We start from the raw sequence: 27,200 nt of genomic DNA on the forward strand, positions 1-27,200 counted from the left end.
CGACCGTAACGGTCACGCGGTTCCAGACTGAAGCGCCTAGAACCGCACGGCCATACCGGCCGGCTGGATCGCTACTACTTGCCCTTACGACGTTTGCTTATCTTGGCCACCTAAATATGCCGGATTGACATCCATGGATTTATTTTCACGGCTTTATCTGACGGTCCTTGTGTGTGTTCCTCCTCTGGCGAAAACAGTTCCAAAACTCTAAATGGGCATGCTTCTGTGCGAGTGACTCTGCAAATGTTTCACAATCTGTTCTGATGTGGATTCTGGACTATCGCTTAAGTATTGCCCGTGTGACCGAGAGTAGTCGTATAGGACGCCTATAAAGTGCGTAAAATTCTTTTGTATTCTCTGCAGTTATATATAGCTGTATTTAACAGCTGACAGACTCAATATACGATATGGCTAACGCTACACAGATTCTTTTCAGACACGTTTATCAACCTTTCTGAACACATCTCGTGTGTGTTCAGATACATATCGATTGGCCATTTGGCTAGGTCGTAAGTTCAAGTCGTCTCGAAGTTCAGAACAGGTGCGGAACCCCAGGGTACTGCTCCGGAAGTAAACAGTGGGCTTTGTTACTGTCTGCTGTACAAACCTCTCCCCCCCTCCACACGCCGCCTGCCGCCCCCACCCCCCCTCCCCCCGCCCCCCCTTCTCCCCTGGGCTGATTTCTTGCGCTGAACCAGCGTTTTGTACCGGGATTGGACAGTACTGTTGTAGAAGATAGCTACAGTTTGTTACTGTCTGCCTCGGTGTCCTTTCCCCCCTCCCACGCGCGGAAATATTTCGTGTGGTGACCCATGCTACCACGTATGGTACGGTTTTAGTAGAGAAAGTGCCATTCAGAGAAATTTAGCATCTGAATAGGCTTTGAGGACATGTGTCACGTAGCTGATTTCAGAACTGTATTAGGAACAAACTTTTACACAACTTCGACGAAATAGTACACAGGGGAACGGCTGGGTGTCTTTACCCAATGGGCGCCATATTTCGGCAAGCGACCACGTTGCCATCTCATCAGGTGCGAACTACACCGGAGACGATGAAGAATCATCGTCTCTATATTTTTTTTCTTTTACTGGAGGCTGTTTCTCCCTTCTGTCTTTCCTTATACAACCTCCTGTGACTTGTCGGCTCTACTTGTGGGTTTCTCGTTTCTAAACCGTCTTGAGTTTGTTGATGACTGCAGGTATCGTCAGCAAAGGAATGTGTGGAATGCTGCTGAACGTGTCGTAAGCCCATCGAAGTGGGCAGGACCTCACACAAGCATATGAAAAGTACACTTTGTTAAATGTAGCTGGGAATTTACTGATTATTTACCATTTTTGAGACTCTCAGTTGTAATGCTACTGTATTCTTCGAAAGCTGGCTGTAAAATTTGGAAGCTTGTATATGCAAAATATTTGTTCTGTAAGTTGACGGTTGACGGGAGGGGGGGGGGGGGCGGAGAAGGCATGATGTCAGCTACAGAGTGACTTTTTGCAGAATGCGTGCTTGAGCAGGATTCGAACCCGGGATCTCCTGCTTACTTGGCAGTTGCGTTAACCACAGCGTCACCTGGACACGTTGTTTATCACAACTGCGCAGAACTATCTCGGTATGCCCCTCGGTCGACCCACTTTCTCACCATGCGCAACCTATCCACAGTCCCCGTCCAAGCTTGCTACTTTGAAATTCCCACAGTATGTCGTGCGTGCATTCGCAATGAAGGCGGTGGATTCAAAGACCATGGAGGCGACTCTATTACATGAATGCGTAGTGCCTGCACTTTCGATCCTGTCCGAAACCTCAACACCTCGCATTGATATAAATGTGTTGTTGTTGTTGTTGTTGTTGTGGTCTTCAGTCCTGAGACTGGTTTGATGCAGCTCTCCATACTACTCTATTCTGTGCAAGCCTCTTCATCTCCCAGTACTTACTGCAACCTACATCGTTCTGAATCTGCTTAGCGTATTCATCTCTTGGTCTCCCTCTACGATTTTTACTCTCCACGCTGCCCTCCAGTACTAAATTGGTGATCCCTTGATGCCTCAGTCCATGTCCTACCAACTAGTCCCTTCTTTTTGTCAAGTTGTGCCACAAACTCCTCTTCTCCCCACTTCTATTCAGTACCTCCTCATTAGTTATGTGATCTACCCATCTAATCTTTAGCATTCTTCTGTAGCACCACATTTCGAAAGCTTCTATTCTCTTCTTGTCTAAACTATTTATCGTCCATGTTTCACTTCCATACATGACTGCACTCCATACAAATGCTTTCAGAAACGACTTCCTGACACTTAAATCTATACTCGATGTTAACAAATTTCTCTTCTTCAGAAACGCTTTCCTTGCCATTGCCAGTCTCCATTTTACATCCTCTCTACTTCGACCATCATCAGTTATTTTGCTCCCCAAATAGCAAAACTCCTTTACTACTTTAAGTGTCTCATTTCCTAATCTAATTCCCTCAGCATCACCCGACTTAATTCGACTACATTCCATTATCCTCGTTTTGCTTTTGTTGAAGTTCATCTTATATCCGCCTTTTAAGACACTATAAACATTCCTTTAAACTGCTCTTCCAAGTCCCTTGGTGTCTCTGACAGAATTACAATGTCATCAGCGAAACTCAAAGTTTTTATTTCTTCTCCATGGATTTTAATACCTACTCCGAATTTTTCTTTTGTTTCCTTTACTGCTTGCTTAATATACAGATTGAATAACATCGATGAGAGGCTACAACCCTGTCTCACTCCTTTCCCAACCACTGCTTCCCTTTCATGCCCCTCGACTCTTATAACTGCCATCTGGTTTCTGTACAAATTGTAAATAGCCTTTCGCTCCCTGTATTTTACACCTGCCACCTTCAGAATTTGAAACCGAGAGTATTCCAGTTAACATTGTCAAAAGCTTTCTCTAAGTCTACAAATGCTAGAAATGTAGGTTTGCCTTTCCTTAATCTTTCTTCCAAGATAAGTTGTAGGGTCAGTATTGCCTCACGTGTTCCAACATTTCTACGGAATCCAAACTGATCTTCCCCGAGGTCGGCTTCTACCAGTTTTTCCATGCGTCTGTAAAGAATTGGAGTTCGTATTTTGCAGCTGTGACTTATAAAACTGATAGTTCGGTTATTTTCACATCTGTCAGCACCTGCTTTCTTTGGGATTGGAATTACTATATTCTTCTTGAAGTCTGAGGGTATTTCGCCTGTCTCATACATCTTGCTCACCAGATGGTAGAGTTTTGTCAGGACTGGCTCTCTCAAGGCTGTCAGTAGTCCTAATGGAATGTTGTCTACTCCCGGGGCCTTGTTTCGACTCAAGTTTTTCAGTGTATAATATATATTTTGGGAAGGGGGGTACGCAGCTCGTGGTCGTGCGGTAGCGTTCTCGCTTCCCACGCCCGGGTTCCCGGGTTCGATTCCCGGCGGGGTCAGGTATTTTCTCTGCCTCGTGATGACTGGGTGTTGTGTGATGTCCTTAGGTTAGTTAGATTTAAGTAGTTCGAAGTTCTAGGGGGCTGATGACCATAGTGCTCAGAGCCATTTGAACCATTTTTTGGGAAGGGGGGTAGGGGTGTCGTGACTGCGGCCTGCCCCCCCCCCTCCCCACCCCCTCTTTCCCCATCCTGGATCTGCGCCTGGTTCAGAAAATGAGATTTGATCTCTTTATTGGGCTCAGAACCGCAAAATCTAAAAGATCCGAATCGCCACAGCTCGCTCCTAAAACTGTTGCGGTCGCAGGTGTTTGTGGGGAACACAGGTGTCGGTGGACGGTCGAAACCCACCGCCACGCCAGCCGGCGAGTTTTTGTGGTGGATGTGCTGGCCGCTGCGGCTAGCTAGCTAGCCCCCCGCCGTCACGTCTTAATTAGCCACAGAGTGAGAGGTCTCCTTTGACGGGCGGAGCAAAATCCTCACCCGTGGCCGCGGCCGCCGGCCACCAGTAAAGTGACTCCGGAAGAGCGCCCGTTCGGTCTCCCGTCGGCAATTAACAGGCGCACCGTAAAGCCGAGCTGGCCCGTTCCTCCGGCGCGGCTTTCGCTCGCCCATTAGCCCGGCCTCGGCGTTGTTTTACGCCCTTCGCGCCGCTCCGCCGTGAATTACGTTTTCAACGGCTCATTTGGGCGCAGACTTAAAACGCCGTTTGGCGTCATCCGGGCGCGCTCTCGACCCGGAAACGAGACAAATTGTTTACACGCGTTGTAAAAGGGCAGTTTTTTATGGCGGGACGTTTCTGGCAGAAACGCGGGCCAGATGAAGGGCGGCCGTTAAAGTGATATACTCGCGACGCTAATTGCGCGTGCTCGAGTCGCCGTCAGGCGCAGCGCGCAGCGCCGCTGCCACGAGTAATGTCTTTTAATTTCCCATTTCATTTGCCGCGAGCGTTTTCGCCCTTTCCGGCCCGGTTACCGCGCTGTGGGGCGGTTGGTGCTATTCTGGCAAGGCCTTAACCCACTGCTGGTCAACAAACACTGTTCTCTCTCTTTCTCCCTCCCTCCCCCCCCCCCCCGCCCCCACCCCACCATCTGCGTCCCCCTCCCCGAACTATTCAGTTCCCCCTCCTCTCTGCTGGGATTAACACAGCTACTGCTATCTTGGATCGACTATAGAATCAAACATGTCTGTTAACAAGGAAATTGATGCTCGCATTGGAAGAGCTGCGACAACTTTTGGCAAACTCTCTACACGTGTTTGGAAAAACAACAAACTCCCTTTGATTACCAAAATTCTTGTATATCAAACTTGCGTCCTCAGCATCCTTTTGTATGCATCGGAAACATGGATTACCTATGCCAAACAAGAACGTCGCCTTAATGCTTTCCACATGCGGTGCCTGACATCCATCCTCAGAGTAACGTGGAAGGACCGAGTGACCAACGAAGCAGTGCTATCTAAAACTGACTGCAACAGTATTTCAGCTATATTGAAGCAGACGACTCCGCTGGCTGGGACACGTCCACCGTATGGATCCTGACAGATTACCACGTGAGGTGATGCTTGGAGAGATCTCTATAGCCAAAAGACCTCCTGTATTGAGGTTCAAGGACTCCTGTAAACGAGATATGGAGAGCTTTGGAATCGACACAAACAGATGGGAGGCACGGGCTAGCATGAGATCAGAGTGGCGTGATGATATATCATCTGGAATGTCGAAGTACAATGAAGGCTTGTTAGACAGATTAAGGCAGAAAAAGCTTCGCATTGCTACCACTGCTCCTGCCTCAGCAGCCAGATAAACTTGTGACAATTGCGGCAAGAGATGCCGTGCTACCATTGGCTTGACAAGTCATATGAAAAAATGCAACCCATAAACACACAGACACTGCGACAATCCTCTACCAAGATGTCGTGGCCAATATATATGTAGACTGGACTGGTACAACGTTATCTGAACGTAAATTTGAATTTATATTAACTGATTCCCGGTACATGTGAGTGGAGTAAACTTTCTATACTTGGAATTTCCATTTCTTAAGAGTCGATGTATTGTGTGACTGATGAAAAAATGGAGCCTCTCTCCGGCAATCAACTAAAGGATGTGGCAATTCATCTAACGAAAATACTAGATCAGTCCTTATCTATCCACATGGCGATAATGACCAGACTTCGGTGGGTTGAAAAAGCTACAGCCCTGGCAGCTATCTATGGTGCTTCAAACAGATTCATCTGACTGCGGAAGTTTATGTCTTCTACATTAACAAATACAGAAACTTGGATAATTTTTAACTTATACATTGCCTTAAAATGTTTTTGTTTTCCAGTCACCCGATTTTATACGACATATAGTTTATGTGCATGAATGTACCACTTTGGACCAGTGTTTTACGACTGTGTTTAGGATCCAAGTGCTGCGCGGGGTTAGCCGAGCGGTTAAAGGCGCTGCAGCCATGGTCATAATTTAGGTTAAGTAGTGCCTAAGGGTAGGGACTGATGACCTCAGCAGTTAAGTCCCATAAGATTTCACACACATTTGAACATTTTTAGGATCCAAGTTTTTATTTACCTTTCGCAAAAATGTTCGATGTGCCCTACACTAAATGTCTACAAGCACAGTCAATTTTTTTTTACACACTGGCTACATTTGCGTTGCTGTCAGTAATAAAATTTTCTAACCACCCAACTGCTCCAGAGTAATAGTGGTTTATAAAATAAGGAAGTAGCTTTTCTTTATAAAATTTATAAACGAGACTTACAACAAGTTAAAAGCATACAAAATAATTACTTAGCAAATACATTTCATGAAAACCTAATGAAAGTGTTTTTAATATCCCCACGACCTATCGCCCACCAAGAAAACTGAAACGCCCACTAGCCGGCAGAAGGAACCAGGTTGACTAACACTCATCGAGACAACACGTATGTCCAAGAGAGGTGGCAGGGCGTAGGCACTCTGCAGCGTGCGTGTGTCTTGTGTGTTGCCTGTACTCCAGTTACCTGCCCTGTCCGAAAGTGTGTAGGTCTAGCAAAATTAAACTTCCTGATTCGCTTCCGCAATATATCTGTGTGGTTGTAGACACTTAAGTCTGCTTGAGAATCACTCTGTCAGTTTACTGTGGTACATAGTATGCAGCACACTCGTTTAGTAGTCTGGTAGTTCGGGAAATTTCGTCTTCTGAGGGACGGCGAACACTAAAGGACGCTTAGCGTGACTGCGAGGCGTCAGGGAACATTATATGCCTGTGATCCATAAACGTTGGACTTCGATCAACTAAATCACAGTCTGGATATTGGTAATTATTTTGGCTTAAGGTCGCAGGGGTAAAATGCAGGGAGCGAAAGGCTATTTACAATTTGTACAGAAACCAGATGGTAGTTGTAAGAGTCGAGGGGCATGAAAGGGAAGCAGTGGTTCGGAAGGGAGTGAGACAGGATTGTAGCCTATCCCCGATGTTATTCAATCTGTATATTGAGCAAGCAGTAAAGGAAACAAAAGAATAATTAGGAGTAGGAATGAAATTTCATGGAGAAGAAATAAACATTTTGAGGTTCGCCGATGACATTGTAATTCTGTCAGGGACAGCAAAGGACCTGGAACAGCAGCTGAACGAAATGGACAGTGTCTTGAAAGGAGGATATAAGAGGAACATCTACAAAAGCAAAATGAGGATAATGGAATGTAGTCGAATTAAATCGGGCGATGCTGCGGGAATTAGATTAGGAAATGAGACGCTTAAAGTAGTAAATGAGTTTTGCTATTTGGGGAGCAAAATAACTGATGATGGTCGAAGTAGAGAGGATGTAAAATGGAGACTGGCAATGGCAAGGTAAGCTTTTCTGAGGAAGAGAAATTTGTTAACATCAAGTACAGATTTAAGTCTCAGGAAGTCGTTTCTGAAAGTATTTGTATGGAGTGTAGCCATGTATGGAAGTGAAACATGGACGATCAGTAGTTTAGACAAGAAGAGAATAGAAGCTTTCGAAATGTGGTGCTACATAAGAATGCTGAAGATTAGATGGGTAGATCACATAACTAATGAGGAGGTACTGAATAGAATTTGGGAGAAGAGGAGTTTGTGGCACAACTTGACTAGAAGAAGGGATCGGTTTGTAGGGTATCAAGGGATCACCAAATTAATATTGGAGGGCAGCGTGGAGGGTAAAAATCGTAGAGAGAGAACAAGAGATGAATACACTAAACAGATTCAGAAAGATGTAGGTTGCAATAGGTACTGGGAGATGAAGAAGCTTGCACAGGATAGAGTAGCATGCAGAGCTGCATCAAACCAGTCTCTGGACTGAAGACCACAACAACAACATCTCTTGTATCAGCTGAAGACATGAAGTTTGTAAATGAGTCCGCAATCATGTCCAATTTAGGGTTAAAGATGGCAGAGATTCCTGATATTTCTGGCAAATGACGCTAGCATGACCTATCTGTACCTAGGTATATAGATTTTGACATTGATGCCTACATCAGAATATTTTTATAATCTGGTAATGGCCGAAACCGGTAGTAATGAAATGTACAGTTGTGTCTGATCAAGACGGACCTTTTCAAATTTATATTTTTTGACTGGAAGCTACGTAACTAGGCTCCCTACCCCTGTTTCCCCATCACGAACCAACTAAACATTCTGGAAATTTTGCGTGTTTACATCCAAACCCTAGTCTAAGGTGCTCGCGGAAATCGCTTACAATTTCCTTCGCGGGAAAAGCTTTCGTGACAGTACCACGCACAGTCTGCCGTGTCACGCAGTAACGGAATGCCAAATGTGAATGCCAACCCTCTCCCCGGTGCTCTTCCGTACAAAAAATTGTATGCGGCAGAGGGACGGGACAGTCTTGTGGTCTGTCGCCGAGTCTGAGGGACGAGCTTTCTTTTATTATTATTATTGTTGTGTGGGGGGCCTGTTGTTAGGCCGGTAACAGGGCTGCGGTTCTTTTGTCGCGCCAGACGGACAGTAGCCGCGGCCGAGATTGCGGCGGCCGCCGTGCGTGCGCGCTACGCTACCGCCGCTCCGGTCCCACGTGGGCGCCCGGCCGGCCGCGCCGCTGAGTGCCATATGGCGCTCGCGTGGCCTGGCTCCTCGCCGTAATTGCGAGGCTCCGCGTAATGACGGCGCAGCCGAGCTTTCCCACGGGCCGCACCAGCATGTGGCTCCCGCCGCCTCAGGCATGTGGCCAGCCGCCTCGACAAAACGTTTCCTGGCCGTCCGGCTGCTCCGTATCTCATCAACCAGTATCTCAGTCCAGGGTACACACGAACGAATCCTTATAACTCGACATGTTATGTTGTTTTGTAAATACGCAGTTGATAGAGACCCTCCCCAAGATGTGATCCTCACCATTTAGGGCACACCTATCTCGACATGTTGGTGAACTACGCAGCTTCACTGACGACCCCCCGCCCTCCCGCCCGCTCACGACATCATTTTCCAGGAGGACGATGCCACACCCTACTATCATGTGGATGTTACCACATTTCTCGAAGAGACGTTGTCTGAACTTTAGATCGGAGGTGGTGCCCCACTGCCTGGCCCTCTCGGTTCAAGGGTGCGTTACCACATTTCTCCGCGAGACTTTTCCTGAACGTTGGATCGGAAGGGAGGGGTCCCACTGCCTAGCGCCTCGGTTCATGGGAATGTTAACACTTTTTTTCTACAAGACATCCTCTGCACATTGAATCGGAAGGGGAGGAGAGGGGGGGCGGGAACCACCGCCTGGTCCCCTCGGTCTCCCGATCTCTCTCCGCTGGATTTCAGTGCATGAGGGTTTATCAGGGACATAGTCCAGAGGTACACAGTCCGCCTCCGTAGTGTAGCGGTAGCAATTCCGCTTGTCACGCTGGGGGCCCGGGTTTGATTCCCGGCAGGCGACTGGGTGTTGTGTGTCCTTCGTCATCATTTTCATCATCATTGACCGGCAAGTCGCCGAAGTGGCGTCAACTAAAAAGGACTTGCAATACGGCGGCCGAACTCCCCCGCATGGGGCCTCCCGGCCAACAATGTCATACGCTCATTTCATTACAGAGGTACACACAAACGAATCCCTTATAAGGAATGAACTCGACATGTTATGTTGTTTTGTAAATACTCAGTTGATAGAAATACTCTTCAAGATGTGATCCTCACCATTCAGGGCACACCTATCTCGACATGTTGGCGAACTATGCAGCTTCACAGACGACCCCACGCCCACGAAGTTATTTTCCAGCAGGACGATGCCCCACCCTACTATCATGTGGATGTTAGCACATTTCTCCAAGAGACGCTGTTTGAAATTTCGATTGGAGGTGATGTCCCATTGCCTGGCCCCCTCGGTTCAAGGGGACGTTCCAAAATTTCTCCATGAAACTTTTCCTGAACGTTGGGTCGGAAGGGAGGGGCCCCATTGCCTGGCCTCTCGGTTCATGGGAATCTTAACACTTTTTTCTACAAGACATTTCCTGAACGCCGAATCGCACGGCACGGGGGAGCACCGCCTGGCCCCTCGGTCTCCCGATCTCACTCCGTTGGATTTCAGTGCATGAGGGTTTATCAAGGCATTGTTTACAGAACAGGGGTTCGAGGTCAGGTGGATTTGAGACAATCGATCTACGCTGCAGTAGAGGACATAACACTTCTCGTGATAGTGAACATGTGGCGTGAAGGGAGTACCATTTCGATGTTTGTCGAGATACAAACGGTGCCGACACAGAACTGCATCGACATACATAAAAATGTTTGAGCTGCTGTGTAAAATCTTGAACAAATCAGAAGAGGTTGAAAAATCAGCCAACCAGTTGCAAACAGAAGTTTATTAGCCCTTAACCTAGGCCTCGATATTTGTTAAAATAGTGGGCCTTGTTGCCTCACATAATGGTCCACTATTTCTGAAGAAGATATTTTTACACATATCGAAATCTAGGTCAAGGGCTAATAAACCATTGTTTGCAAATAGTTGGCTAATTTCTCAACCTCTTCATATTTACACAGTTGCTGTTTCACAGTGAACAAATAATGTTATAGACCGTAATAGGTATTGAAATACGAAAAAATGTTTGTAGACTCTAGTCCTGACTCTCTGTATTTTCTGTGGGAATGAGAGGCGCACAAGGATAGGACCAAAGAAGAGATCCTCGAAGAATTTTTAGGTTAGTGTCGCTCGGTCCTGGAAAAAGCCTCGCACACGTCCACGTAGTTATTGGGATATTTCACAATTTATAATTAGAAATTCTCTGGTCAAAAGAATGACTGTGATTACACTACAAATCATTTTACTAATACTGGTCTAAAAAGTTAATAACCTTCAGGAGACATCAAAATGAAGCGGTAATCTCGATAATTTGCCTAAGTTAGGGTCTTAAAATATGCCATATAAAGCCGAAGCCGTCCATTGATAGCTGGATGCCGTAGAACTACCAAACAGCAGGGATGTTTACTGATACGTTTCATCCGATGTTCCAAACAGGCCTAGACAATTTCTATGATCTTGGGAATGAGATGTAGATTTTTGCAGACTGATCATCACTTCGGTAAGATTCTGTCAAGTATGGTATTAGTTAGTTCTTAACTTTGTAATACCATAGCCGCTTTTCCCCCAATAAATTAACTGCTATGTTGACGTTTAAGGTCATGATTCCACTGAGACTGCAAACAGTTTTTTCAAATTTTTTTAAAAAAATTTAGTTTTGCTTTAGGCCTATTTACGCTCACAGGGCGTTCTCAGGTGATTCTTGAATGTACATGTGGATCAACTATGTCATACATATTCTTCATTGGACACGTAAGAACTTGTACTGAGTGGACACGTGTGCCGACAGGTAGATTCTACATTGGCAGTCTGTAACTTACTCACCCATGAGGATTATGCTATTTTGCAGTGTCTGTGTTTTACGGTGTTGTGCAATTTATGCAACTCTGAATGAACTGACATTGTAAAATAACATAAGGAAACAATAAACAACCAGTTGTATAAGGGAAATTAATTTCTTTACCGGTTCCATCACTTAGTGCCCTTCTTCAGAAGCTTATACCTACCGCTTTCTTTTTAAAGAGGGGCACTAAGTGCCCGAAATTGATAATCAAATTAAATTTATTTTATACAAATGTTGCTTACTATTTCATTATATACGACTACAGTTGCTGAGGTTAGATAAAATACTAAAATTGTAAAATATGTATTACTTCCTAGGCTGGAAAAACGACGATAATACCAACGATGAACACGTTTGTGCCATTAACGCTGTTGGGGGAATCCAAGTAATGTTGCAAGCAATAGGGGCGTAGACAATGTGACACACAGAGTTTTGGATCGATTTGGCTAGCGTGGACGGATAGCCTAGATGGATAACCCACCCCTCTAGGTATTTTACGGTACTTACTGTTTCCAGTGGTTTCTCACCGACATTGTATCGGATATCTTCGTCTATTTATGCGCAACATGTTAAATTTATTTACGTTGAGGGTCAACTGCCACTTTGTGCATCAATCATTAAAAAAAAAAAAAAGTTCAAATCTGTGTGAAATCTTATGGGACTTAAATGCTAAGGTCATCAGTCCATAAGCTTACACACTACTTAACCTAAATTATCCTAATGACAAACACAAACACCCATGCCCGAGGGAGGACTCGAACCTCCGCCGGGACCAGCCGCACAGTCCATGACTGCAGCGCCCGAGACCGCTCGGCTAATCCCGCGCGGCGCATCGATCATCAAAATGGTTCAAATGGCTCTAAGTACTATAGGACTTAACATCTAAGGTCATCAGTCCCCTAGACTGAGAACTACTTAAACCCAACTAACCTAAGAACATCACACACATCCATGCCAGAGGCACGATTCAAACCTGCGACCGTAGCAGCCGCGGGGTTCCGAACTGAGGTGCCTAGAACCACTCGGCCACAGCGGCCGGCCATCAATCATCAATCCTCTGCTGGTGTTCCCGCATTTCGCCACTGTTCTGGGGTTGCTACCACCTTATAGAAACCCACATCATCTGCAAAAGGCCTCCTACGATGTACACTAGATCAATCATATATACTGTAAACAGTAATGGACGCATCACACTTCCTCGGGGTAGCCGCTCCTGAAATTACCTTTACGTCTGCTGATTCTGTTCTCTTAAGAGCTACATGTCTGAGTTCTGTCTGCAAGGACGTCCTGAATGCAGTCAGAAATCTGGTGCGATAGTCGGCAAGCTCGTACTTTTTTTCGCAGTACAGAACTCTGTCAGATGCCCTCCTGAAGTCCAAGAACACAGCATTAACCTGGACGCAGATGTGTGTCGCCGTCTCCCGCATTCTGTTTACATGGCTTTGCGGTGGGCAGGTGTTAGTTTAGCAGCCAGCGTTCTTTTTCCAACTTCGCGCCCAGTATTTCGCTCACGAGCTAATAAAACGGTCCCTCAGTGGTCCAAATTCAACTGGTAAGCCACTTACTTTAGTATGCAAACAGCCGCCAGCAGTGGCCTGCGTTGAGCGCTACAGCTCCCCGAAGCGGCTTACAGCGGCGGACAAGAGCACTCCACGTCAAACGGTGCCCGATGCCTGGAGAAAGCCCCTCCGGCCAACGTGCGTTTCGGGACTCGGAGGCCCCTTCATATGCAGATAGCCCACGAAGCATACGCTCGCGCAGCCCGTCTCGCGTGTGTATATAAAAAGAACGGGTCCCCGTTACCCAGTGTTGGAAGCTTTTTTGGTAATCACGTCGTTATTAGCTCAAAATTGGGCGGAGAATCCACAAATAAGGTGCCTAAAGACCTTATACTGACACGGAAAAAGGGAACATAGAGATCAGAGTGACGAGATTTAAATTAATAGAGGGAAATTACCGCGCAAATAATTACGGGTTACTGGAGTGAATGATCACGATACACTCAGGAAGTGCCACAAAAACTGGGACATAATCTCGTGCTTTGCTGGTGAACGATAGTACTGGATCGACAGTTGACGGCCGATAATACCCGTTCTACAACAAGGATTCCTATGTAGCATCGAAATTTATCGATTACGTCTACCCCCCTCCCCCCAGCCCCCCCCCCCCCGCCCCCGCCACGCAAACACACACACACACACACACACACACACACACACACACACACAGATAGGAGAATGTAGGAACATAGAAATTTTCGGATTCTCTGAAGATCTAACTGAGTATGTCACCAAACTACCGAAAGCAACTTAAGCGTGTAAGCACGCACATTGTAATTACTCTGTGTAATATTTTGCGACATAAGCGCAATATCTTTGTGAAAAATCATCTTAATCAGTAAGATTGTGCGCGAAGCTTAATACAGCGGAAACATGCTCTCTGAAAATTCATTTCAAAAATGGTTCAAATGGCTCTGAGCACTATGGGACTTTCTTCCATATGTGCTCCTCATCTTCATTCCTAGCACTCATTATTTAATGTTGAGTACTCAGATACTCTGCAATTTGAATTCTGTCACTCTTGCCAAGAAAAAATATTTTCCTACCTCTCTTGACGTTCCTTGTCGTACCTGTAGTCATAGATACCCTCCTCTACGTTAAGTGGTTCGAGAAGTTTAAGTCTGTTTCTTGTTAGGGGGTCTAAGACGTTACCTTCACCATTTGGTTCTTTAACCATTTGATCGAAATAATTATCGTACAAGACATTCAGAACAATATCACATGGATCCACGTCTATAGCACTAGTTTTGACAGTATCGCTCTCCCAATCTATACCTGGCAAGCTGAAGTCATCTGCTATTACAACGGTATGATCAGGAAACTTATTCACGAAATTCTCTAAGTCCTTCGTCAAGCGATTTGCGACTGCGGCTTTCGAAAATGGTTCAAATGGCTCTGAGCACTATGGGACTTAACATCGGAGGTCATTAGTCCCCTAGAACTTAGAACTACTTAAACCTAACTAACCTACGGACATCACACACATCCATGCTCGAGGCAGGATTCGAACCTGCGACCGTAGCGGTCGCGCCGTTCCAGACTGAAGCGCCTAGAACCGCTCGTCCACACCGGCCGGCATCGTTTTCTGTGCTTCCCAGATCCAAATGTTCCAAAGCTCATGACACCGACCCGCCTCACAACTTCAACTAAATTTACCTCTCAACTTCTCCAACTTAGCAGAAAAGCTGGTATATACCTTACTGGACTAAGAACCCGCAAGATAAATATCACGAAAAAATTACTCAAGTGTTGCGAATTTTGGAAAGTAGGTGGGAGGCAGTGGCAGAAGTGATGCTGGTAGGGGGATTGTGAGTTCTCATTTACAAAGCATAGATTGTAAGAGCAATTCCACGTCCAATATGCGGCCTTTGGCACTGCCTGAAGCAAAACCACGTTCCTCCCAAACAGGCAGAGTTGCTTGCCGAGATTATTTTTCAGTTTATTGGATTTCGGGCCGTGCCCATGCAGCCATCCCAATAGTAATGCCAATTACGACGATACGATCGTAGGGATGACACAACACTCAGTCCCCGAGCAGAGAAATTCTCCGATCCTTCGCTTGTCAACCCGCCACGCTCACCGCGCAGGTACCGAGCGGACGTAGCGGAGTGTTGAGCCTAGGAAAGTGCAGACTGCAGAGCCCGGCGTGGCTTTTGCTCGGCGTGCTGTGCCGCGCCGTGTCGGAATCTGCGGAAGGGTCGCGCTGGGCCCGGTGCACACCTGCAGCGGCTACGGCGACACGACAGCGCCAGCCGTTGCGCGTATGCAAAGCGCGCCTAATTGTGATGTAAAGCAGCGGCCCAGGTAGCGTATTCAAATGCGCCGGCCTCGTTAGCGACAAAAACGCGCCCCTGTCGCGCCGCGCCGGCTTTTCTGCTGTCCTCCTTTCTGGGCCGGGCCCGTCGCGTCCCCGCCGTTTTGTCTTGCGCATATTTAAATCCGTTTCGGCTGTTTGCAGCTGAGGAGGCTAGAACTGTGCCGCTTTTGGCGTCCCCGGGTAGACGTCACCACCCGTGGGCCACGCGCTACCGCCGCATGCGGCTGGCTGAGATCGCGTCGCCTACCAGCCGTTGGCGACTGGCCCGGCGCGGTCACCTAGTCGCTACACTCAACACTGCCGGCCGAGATGTCGCAATCACTACAGTCGTATTCTTCACCGATAGGCTTCAATACTTTCGATACGCATCATATTGGCTGGATGGAAATTTCCTAGCCATTCATCCATCTACGAAGGACTCTCAATAAGTTGTTGTTGTTGTTGTTGTTGTTGTTGTTGTTGTGGTCTTCAGTCCTGAGACTGGTTTGATGCATCTCTCCATGCTACTCTATCCTGTGCAAGCTTCTTCATCTCCCAGTACCTACTGCAGCCTACATCCTTCTGAATCTGTTTAGTGTATTCATTTCTTGGTCTCCCTCTACCATTTTTACCCTCCACGCTGCCCTCCAGTACTAAATTGGTGATCCCTTGATGCCTCAGAACATGTCCTACCAACCGATCCCTTCTTCTAGTCAAGTTGTGCCACAAACTGCCCTTCTCCCCAATTCTATTCAATACCTCCTCATTAGTTATGTGATCTACCCATCTAACCTTCAGCATTCTTCTGTAGCACTACATTTCGAAAGCCTCTATTCTCTTCTTGTCCAAACTATTTATCGTCCATGTTTCACTTCCATACATGGCTACACTCCATACAAATACTTTCAGAAACGACTTCCTGACATTTAAATCAATACTCGATGTTAACAAATTTCTCTTCTTCAGAAACGCTTTCCTTGCCATTGCCAGTCTACATTTTATATCCTCTCTACTTCGACCATCATCAGTTATTTTGCTCCCCAAATAGCAAAACTCCTTTACTGCTTTAAGTGTCTCATTTCCTAATCTAATTCCTTCAGCATCACCCGATTTAATTTGACTACATTCCATTATCCTTGTTTTGCTTTTGTTGATGTTCATCTTATATCCTCCTTTCAAGACACTCTCCATTCCGTTCAACTGCTCTTCCAAGTCCTTTGCTGTTTCTGACAGAATTGCAATGTCATCGGCGAACCTCAAATTTATATTTCTTCTCTATGGATTTTAATACCTACTCCTACAATAAGTAACGAACCCAATTTTATTTTCTTACTCTCACCTCTCTTACCTACAAAAGCCTAACAAAAGCATAATCGCCGTTCTATACGATGACCTTACATCACCTTACTGGGATGACCTGTGCACCGATACCACTCTACTGGTCGACATCGGCTACATCAATAACCTCCGCATCATCCATCTACTGCTTCCCGTGGAGTGCATCCTTTATTGGGCGAGACAGATGGAAGCTCTTTATGGTCTTCTGTTAGACAGCGAGGAATCCAGTGGGCCCACACCTTTGTGTAGCCCATCTGGTGGACGAGTTTGTCAGCACTACCAACACAGACGTCCAGTTCAGCAGCGACGTGTTTGATTGTGATCCGCCGCCGCGTTGGCCGACCGGTTCTAGGCGCTTCGGTCCAGAACCGCGCGACTGCTACGGTCGCAGGTTCGAATCCTGTCTCGGTCATGGATGTGTGTGATGTCCTTAGGTTAGTTAGGTTCAAGTAGTTCTAAGTTCAGGGGGACTGATGACCTCAGATGTTAAGTCCCACAGTGCTCAGAGCCATTTGAACCATTTTTTTTTTATTGTGATCCGCCGATCACCTAGGGTGGGAGCGTCCGCACGTTCCAACATTGCAAGAGTCACGGCTGGGTACAGCCGGCCGGTACGCGGGAGATCAGACAGCTCTGCGTAACCTAGTTGCCGTGATGACTGGTGTCCCGCTCAACGACTCACCGTGATTTTGTTCCCTCCCAGGTCTCCATAGACATTCTGGAGACGCCTATGAACATCTGCGATGCTCTGGTTTCCCGCAAAAATAAACAATGCTACGACGCCATTTTGAAGGCAATGTGTAGCGCCGCCACCTATCTGAAGTTCATGGAACTATAGGGGCTGAAGCTGGAATATTCCACGATGCCTCACAACAAATTCTTCATATTTTCAACCGAAATAGGCGGTGAAAACAATGTGTTGCATTACGTACTGAACGCCCCTCGTACAACTACATCTACACTCTGCGAACCATTGCGAAATGTACGGCAAAGGGTACTTCTCATCGTACTGTGTACCGAGGTTCCTTCCCATTCCATCCGCATATGTTGCACGGGAAGAGTCTTGTTCTGTTTTCTGATCTTATCCCGCATCTTCTCAAGGTCGGCATATCGATCTGGATACGGCAGGTTGGGGCAGAATTTGTGTACCCAGTCTGTCTGCGTCTACTTTTATACCACGCGAAAATGTGTGGACCTTTTCGAAATGTTGCGAATTGTGTAGCTGAGGCGGGACATGTGTACCATTCCAATAGTCACCTATTCGGATGTGGGAAACCGCCTAAAACCCACAACCAGTCTGGCCGTCACACCGCCTCTCGTCATTATTCAGCCGGAAGCATTCGGTCGGGGCTGGGGCGGCTCCGCGAATCCCGCAATCGGCGTGCTAACGTGCGCGTCTGTCTGGGCTGGTGAGCACGACAAGAATGATAGCTTAACTGCCTCTGTGTTGGATGCAATTAGCCGGATCTTGTCTTTGCGAATCCTACGGACAAATACGTAGAGGGTAACAGTTCATACAGATTACTGCAACTTTGAAAGTCAGCTTTCTGGGGGAAACTTGGCGTCTGACTCTTCGTGTTTTTCAACATCTCAGTGATACTCTCCGATGAGTCAGACAAACCTGTCAGCATTCGTGCTGGCCTTCTTTGTATACGTTCAGTATCTCCTGTTAATAATATCTGTAATGGCTCTCGCACACTCGAACAATATTTTACGATGGATTCACAAGCCTTTTGTATGCAATATCCTCTGAAGAATCAATATATTTTGTCAACATCTTACCAGTCAGCCGAGGTCTACCATCTGCTTTACCTACGACTGAGCCTTTGCAGTCATTCCGTTTGATATTCCTACAAATTGTTACGTTCAAAGCTTGCTTTCCTGGCCATTTAATGCAAGCTGACAATCTTTGCATCACTTCGAAATCTTCTCAACACCCGGCTGATTGTTTGCGCACCTTTTTTCAGATGTTGCTTCATTATAGATCGTATCATACGCAAAAATCCTGAGATTAGTCTTGTTATTGTCTGTGAGATCACTAATACATAACATAAACGGCAAACATCTGGACACACTCCTCTGGGGCATTCCTCATATTACTTCATCACTGTCAATAACTGTCCATCCGAGTTTCTGTCTCCTCCATACCAAGATATCCTCAGTCCTGTCAGAAATTTCGTTTGATACCCACATGTGGTTGTAACTTAGTTAATAAAGCCAAATGTTGTTGTTATCTTTTTAGTAAGGCGACGGCAAATATGTACCTCCCGTTCTGCGCAACTGGACTAGTGCCCCCTCGCTAATAATACAGACGGTACACTCTTACTCCCCTTTCCCCCTTCCATCACCTATACCACCCCATCATCAGCATCAAAGCCATGGCCTTTAGAGCTACTCCAGGCCCGGTTCCTCGTTCTTGTTCATTCCAGATGTTGCCGTATTTACTTAAACTGCATTCAATTCGTTCCATTTCCATCTCCTGTAGTAATGATTCATCTCTCATGTGGCTTAATCCTGATGAACCTCTTCTTCTTGTTGGAAGTTTAATTTCTGCACTTTATATCTTACTTAAAGTTATTTTTTCGAATATCTATAATTTATCCCTAAGTAGAAGAACTGGCCTGGCAATAGATTTTTTAAACACTTTTTGGAGGGTATCTCAGATACTTAAAAAATCTACCGCCGTTTCACCAGAAATCACGTACTTCATTTTTTTCATCTTCGTAAAATTCATATGCTGAGAACGCAGCTGTCTGAGCCTACAAATTCACGTAATTATTTTAATTCTAGCTGATTTGGTACTTGTTAGGCGTTAATCATCAACTCACTTTTTGTCTTCGTATTGACAAACAAGGATCATGTAACAAAGTCAGCTCCTCTTCTTTGTTTGTTGTTTACCGTTTTTTCAGTGCTCTTTCATCTGCTCATCATGTTGTGCTTTTCTTTCTTCTGCTCATGCTGTTTCCAGTTTCTATATTCTCCTGCCTTGAAAGCCTTCTAAATTTAGTGGTTTATCCTTATAAACTTTTTTGTTGCATTTTTTCGTAGATGTTGTTTCTTTCTAGTTTCTTTATCTTATTTCTGTAACCCATGCTACTGTCGATTTCTTTTTCCAGAAATATAGGAATATTTGATCCACAGAGATCTAATTCGTTAGAGGTGTCCAAAGAAGGTTAGTCATCGCTTTGCCATTACTTTTGTTATTTTCTCTATATTTCGTGGATCTTCTCGTTGCTTTTTATATTTTCGACATTTTTAGTCTGTATTGCGCACATTATTTTTCTAATAATCCGTCTCTCAAGTACTTTCGCCCTGTCTAGCTTATAGTTCATCAATAAGCATTCAAATGCATGTCAGCTTTCTGGTCTTACTACTCTGGTATAATGTCGTAGTTCGTTTCTAAACATGCATTTCTTGTTACAGATTTTTATTTGTCAAACCGTAAACACTTTCTCAATTTTATTAATTCTTCCATCTATTGGAAACGTTTCTTGTTTCTTCTGCAGTGTAGTTTCTCCAAGATATTAAAATTTACTAATTCGCTCTATTTTAGATACTTGTGTTTGTATATATTTTGGTACATTTATTATCTTGTTTTTCAACTGAAATTATGTCACCAGCTGCATTCGCTATTTGCCAAAAGCAGCAGCTGTTTCCGAAATTACTGCAAAATTTTACGTAAATTTCAGGCAGTTTACCCAAATGCCATTTGTTTTCCGTCCGAGAATTTTTGGTTCGGTTTCGCGGCTTCTTAGCTCCAAGTCCCATCTCGTGATATTGTTTTCTAATACGTAGTTAAAAAGTAACGGTGAATAGCCTTCGTCATATCAAAGTTCCATGAATTATGTTTATTTATTTTGTTTTAATACAAAAATTTTTAATGATTTTACCTATTGTTTCTCTATCTACAGAACCAAGCGCTGGACAACGTTTTATGCTAAATTATTAATTTTAAGTTGAAATCTGTTCTGTGCAGGATCTTCGCTTTTGGATACCACCCTGATATTCTACCAGTTGTTTGCCTAAAGCTTCTTCCACTCTGTTCTGCATAAGTTCTTTTTTTAAAAAAATCTTTTGTAGCTGCTGGCTTTTGTTTGCCTTTATTTTTATGTAGGGAGTGGATTAATTCTATTCTCAATTCTCCTGAAATCTTCCCTGTTATACAAATGTTTTCAAAAAGCAAGTGAAGATCACTAATAATTTTTGGTTCTGACCTTTTCAATAATTCTTTTGTAATGTAGTCTTCGCCATTTGCTTTGTTGTTTAGAGTATTTTGATGACTTCACGAATTTCTAGCTCTGTTGGTGGAAAATCTTCCCCACATTTTTATGATACTACTGGAAACTTTAATGTAACTGTGGGACTCGTCGTTTTAAGTGCCTGTCGGAAATATTTGGTCTTATTTTGTGAATTCAAGGATGATCCTGGATTTTCAGTTTACGTCTTTAAATCACAAAATGGGAAATTCTCATAAGGCATGCACTACGAACTGTTTGTGTTTCTTCTGTGAAGTTCTTGAAGTTCACGTTCTCTGCTTGTGACTTGAAGTGGTTAATTTGTTCTGCGGCCGCTCACCTTACATTATTTTGAAGCGCGAGGCCATCGTCTTCTTGCGCCCTGCGTGAGCTAAAACGCGTGCCTTTCAGCTTCCTCTTGTAACCCGGTGTTGGCTCTCCTGCCAACCCACAACACTTGCAGCCGATTGAAAAATGGTCAACCAACGCTTGTACCACGATCCTTGCAGTGACTAGTTCATTTTTTTTAATAGTCGAACGTAGACGACACACTGCTTGAATACTGCTCAGCAGTGTGGGATCCGTACCAGATAGGGCTGATAGAAGATATAGAGAAGATCCAACGGAGAGCAGCGCGCTTCGTTACAGGATCATTTAGTAATCGCGAAAGCGTTACGGAGATGATAGATAAACTCCAGTCGAAGACTCTGCAGGAGAGACGCTCAGTAGCTCGGTACGGGCTTTTGTCAAAGTTTCGAGAACATACCTTCACCGAAGAGTCAAGCAGTAAATTGCTCCCTCCTACGTATATCTCGCGAAGAGACCATGAGGATAAAATCAGAGAGATTAGAGCCCACACAGAGGCATACCGACAATTCTTCTTTCCACGAACAATACGAGACTGGAATAGAAGGGAGAACCGATAGAGGTACTCAAGGTACCCTCCGCCACACACCGTCAGGTGGCTTGCGGAGTATGGATGTAGATGTAGATACTCATATGGAGTTCATTCTTGTTTCTTAAAGTGCCCTCACCAATTTATAAACTAAAAATAGAAAATAATATTTTTTAACGTTTTCCTCCAAGTCGTTAAAACTTTCAGAAATATATAACCACACATATTTTTATATGAATGTTCATTTGAAGTGAATAAAGGGGAACAAGACGAGCTGAAGTACGGGTACTTGGCTTCTCTCATAATTATATACCACCGCCGTTACAAATGGAAGTGATGCTATCTCACCAACCTCCTGTGATGATGGAACGAAATGTCTCAAAGAGGCTTTCAGAAGTTGCGACATTCAAATAACCTTTCTGTTCATTTTAATTTCGTTGGCTATGTTCGTTGTTTCAATAAATCAGTTCTAGGTAAAGTTGGAATGCTTACTCCAGCAAGGATGAGGTCATTATTTTCCGTTACATACATTTTCATCCCATACCCTCAACGTTGCTGAGGCGGTAAACTAACTGCACTGAGTCAAAGCTTCCCACTGAGGTAGATGCGTCGGTCGGAAGTAGAACTCAAGTTTTCTGACTTCCGTCATCGTAAACTTCTAGGTTTGACACTAACAGTCATTCTCTAATTCTCACATTTGTCAAGAGTACGAGCTGTACGTTAAAACAAGGAAAATTCCGAGCATCTGCTGTATTATTCTGAATTGGGTAATCTGATTTACACGGGAATATAATACGAAAAAAAGTCTGGAAATAGTTGCCCATTTGGCTAGGACCCGCGAAGAAAATTCGAAGCCAGTTCATGACCACCGCCGTTGCTGACAGGTTTATTTCGTCGCTGCCAGGCGCTCTCCACAGTATACACAGTGCAGTTCGAAACAAGAAGACAGGCGCTTGGCGTAGTTCCGCGCGCAGCCATCGGCGCGCTGCTTTACATCACAATTAGACGCGCTTTGCATACGTCACAGAGGCTGTTGCCACCCAGCTATGTGGCCCCCTTCACAACGCCAACTGCAGCCGCCTCACGAAAGCGACGTTCTCTGTCTGCTATTTCCGCAATACAAAATCTGTTCACATATATTGGAGATTCAGATGCCCCAACCAATCGGTGTTATGCAACCTGCAACGCGCTCAAATACGACGGGCAAGATTTTCATATTCTCTCGTTAGCTGCGCACGGAATGGGACCTTATTGTAGGAATTTCAATGTAGTTAAATTTGTACTGGGATACGTTTTCGCTATAGTTTCTAGTTTTCGAATTATTCAAGAAAAAATTACGGAAGTGATCTTCAAATGTGTTTTTCTTGAATAACTTGAAAAGTGTAGCCTCCAGCGAAAACTTGTCCTAGTATAAGATTTAGCTAAGATTTCAGCTTAAGCGTAACAAAATTTCCTACGAAACGATGCTGTTCATTTATTCTTTAGGACTAATAGTTTGCACGTAGCGAGTGAGAGAATATGAAAATCTCACATGTGGTTTTTAAAGGGATTGCAGGTTGCGTAAAACCCATAGTTATGGGCGGCTGAATCAATTAGTTAAGGAATATGAGTAAAACGTTGATGAATGAGCAGATACTAACATTTAGTTATGGCCTAGATTTGTTGTCAGATTATCAATCTCAAGATTAGTTGTTCAAAACTCTATTGACCTTAAAACTATTGCCTCTCGCTTGATACGAAGAGGTAATACTTACGTGATAAGTGCTAGCAATACGGTGTGCCTGATTGCACGCTCTAGAGGCCTACATTAACTTTCTGGACGAGCTAATTTCCCATTCAGTGAATGACAATTGGATATTAGGATGGTCGTTCAATAAATAATATCTCATTTTTTTAGAGTCGTTAATATACACAGGACGCAAACATAACTGTTTTCATGCGCCACAGTGGTATAGGGGAAGTCAAGGCAAACGATATTTGCGGACTATGAAGCCGGTAAACAGCCCCAAATTAGCATAAAGAAGCCACTTAAACTGCAGCCCATGTGCCCCGCGCGAGATTTTCAATATCCTCTCGCTCTCTTAAACCACCGGCCCAGTTGCGTTCACATTATTAATCTAAGGCTAACAGCGTTGCGGCAGCGGTAACACCGGTTCTCGTCAGTTCCCGGGAGTCAATCGCTGTTGGTCTTGGCCAGCACTTGGATGGGTAACCGTCAAGGTCTGCCGCTCGCTGTTGGCAGTTGGGATGCACTCAGCCTCTGCGAGGCGAACTGAGGAGCTACTTAACTGAGAAGTAGCAACTCCGATCACGATAACTGACAACATCCGGGAGAGCGGTCTGACGGCCACATGACCCTCCACTCCATACCCGCAACCCGTGACGCCTATCGGTTGAGGATGACATGGCGGTCGGTCGGTACTGTATGGTTTTTACGAGGCCTGTTCGGACTGAGTAAATTAATTTAAGCCGTCCCATGAGGGCAATGAAAGAAATAAATACCATGCAAAAACGAATTATGTTTTCAATTCACTCTAAAAGTAATCCTCAAGTAAGCACAGTAGTTTCGTAGTAAGATGGCAATACAAAGAAAAAGGATAATTACTAATTTTTGTGCTGCTAAAAGTCACAAAATTTTGAGGTAAAATTTACAGAAACATCAATTATGCTGTGGAAGAACAAAAGATTTTTGAATGATTGGCGGGAATGCAGCGGGGTGGCGTCGTCAACAACCGCTGATATATCGACACTAAAACACCCTGCCATTTTCAAGTCAAAACTGCAGTTTTGTATTGAAAATTGCAGGGTGTGTTACTGTTGAAACATTGGTGATTATCAACACCACCCTAGCCGCATTTCCGTTAGTTATTTAGCAAAATTCTAGGACGGCGCGTGTATTCTATAGCTTAGGTATCTTTTGTAGGCCTGTTTGAGCTGTTCCCCGGCTTGATAGACGACAGGTGGTGATGACTGATACTGTCCACAAATACTGACTCTTAGCAGTAGGTATGTGCCGACAAAAAATTGTGTTGCATTATTTATTGAACGAGATTTGTGTGGTGTCACCGCCAGACACCACACTTGCTAGGTGGTAGCTTTTAAATCGGCCGCGGTCCGGTAGCATACGTTGGACCCGCGTGTCGCCACTGTCAGTGATCGCAGACCGAGCGCCACCACACGGCAGGTCTAGACAGACGTACTAGCATTCGCCCCAGTTGTACAGCCGACTTAGCCAGAGATGGATGACTGACAAATACGCTCTCATTTGCCGAGACGATAGTTAGCATAGCCTTCAGCTACATTTGCTACGACCTAGCAAGGCGCCGTATTCAATTGCTAACTAATATTATGAAGCATGTATCATCAAGAGCGATGTTCTACAATTATGGATTAAAGTTAAGTATTCCAGAAACTACGTACTTTTCTTTATAGCATTCATTACGTATCCTGTTTCAGACCTCACGCCAGCCTGCGTGAGTTTAAGCGCGTGCCTTTCGGTTTCCTCCCGTTGTGTCTAGGCTGTCTTGCCTAGACACAACAATTTGTACATCCAACAGGAGCACGCCTAGTAAAGCACGATGTTCAAGCAGTGGTCAGATTGCTTAATTGGTTGCTGAGGTCGGTTCTTATCGCCAGACTCCGAGAAGATTTGTCTCGTTTCAGAACCACTTATCGTGCGAATTTAAACTTGGTAACTAGAGTGTCTTAATGAGTCGACCTTAGGTCTGTTTTAGTGGGAATATCTTTTCAAATCCCGCGCCCGGGTTCCCGGCTTCGATTCCCGGCGGGGTCAGGGATTTTCTCTGCCTCGTGATGACTGAGTGTTGTGTGATGTCCTTAGGTTGGTTAGGTTTAAGTAGTTCTAAGTTCTAGGGGACTGATGACCATAGATGTTAAGTCCCATAGTGCTCAGAGCCATTTGAGCCCATCTTTTCAAATGGCTCTAAGCCATATGGAACTTAACTTCTGAGGTTATCAGTCGCCTAGCACTTAGAACTAATTAAAGCAAACTAACCTAAGAGCATCACACACATCCATGGCCGAGGCAGGATTCGAACCTGCCACCGTATCGGTCGCGCGGTTCCAGACTGCAGCAGCGCCTAGAACCGCACGGCCACTCCGGCCGGCAACATCTTTTCAGACTTGTACAGTGTAGAAATGGCACAATCGGATCCTGGAGACGTAAAGTGGGATAAGCCATCAGTCTGTTTGTTCTGAAGATCACTTCATATCTTTGGTTTACACGGGGCATTCACTACATCACAATACATTTAATTTAAGGGGTGTTCAGAGGTTCACGTGTGTCATTGTCGAATTCAATATAATCGCACAGATATATCCTTCTTCGTTTTTTTTGCGAATGTTTAAGATCTAATCACATAATATTTAATAAGTAGAAGCTCATTATTTTGGCTCCAAATATCGCAGAATTCGTTCCATAATGTTATACCTGGCCGAGAAAGATTAATTTCTTTGTAAAATTAGGTGTCACTGACGCTATTTAGGGCTGGTATTTTCCCATCATCACCCTTCATCTGTTCGGCGTCTTTAAAATTATCTTCCGTCACGATAAGTGGGTGCGACTTCCTACTTTGCGTAGAAGTTAGAACTTAACGTTTTATAAACCTCCCTGTGCCCCATAAAATGTCGTAAGCTGTAAATGCCGTTACAGACTGTAATAAAAACTGCGTTAAGGCGGCTGTTTAAGGAAATTATGTAATGAAATTTTCGCCGACACGAGAACGCGTCGTAACTCCGCAAGAACAGGGCAGCGTGTACTTGACCCTGCGAGCACGGCGCACGCAGTATCGGTGCTAACAGCGGAAGCATGTGCCAGTATTTGCTCGCCTCCCCCACCTCTTAAGCTCGGCGTTCATCTGCTTTATGTACACATAATCCGGTCTCCCCCACGATACAATGACTGCTAATAAACAGCAGCTATGGGACCTTAGGAACTCTGGCAATTCCGAGGTAAACATGTTCTTAACGATATACAAATTTGGAAAGGCGACTGCGGATAAACATTTATCTTCTTGCATATGACAGTTTTGGCTGTAAAATTGTTCTCTATCTCACAGACGGTGTAGGTTACAAATAACGCTCCCGTAAAAGCGCCTGAGAATCTGTTACTTCGTTACGGAACGTTGAAAATAATTTTATCATCAGAACAGTAAAAAGTGCAGAGCAAAAGTAATCAGTCTATAATGGTCAAACTTTGTATTTGAGTTTCACCACCGAATCGATGTCTAGAACTAGCGAATTTTTTTCAGATCGCCGCTGCTCAACCCAAACATTCTCACCACTGTCCAACGTGATATGAGACTCCATCTGGTGGCATTGTGGGCACTTGGCGCGGTAAGGGAAAATTGTATGCACTGAGGAGACGAAAGTGATGTAGTACCACCTATTATCGTGTGGAGCCTCCTTTTGCTCGGCGTTGTGCAGCAACTCGACGTGGCGTGGACTGAACAAGTCGCTGAAAGCCCACTGCATACATGTTGAGCCTTGCTGCCTCTATAGCCGTCCATAGTTGCGAAAGTGTTGCCGGTACACGATTCTGTGTACAAACCGACCTCTCGATTATATC

Source organism: Schistocerca serialis, chromosome 4 (assembly GCF_023864345.2).
Source record: "Schistocerca serialis cubense isolate TAMUIC-IGC-003099 chromosome 4, iqSchSeri2.2, whole genome shotgun sequence".
Taxonomy (NCBI): Eukaryota; Metazoa; Arthropoda; class Insecta; order Orthoptera; family Acrididae; genus Schistocerca; species Schistocerca serialis.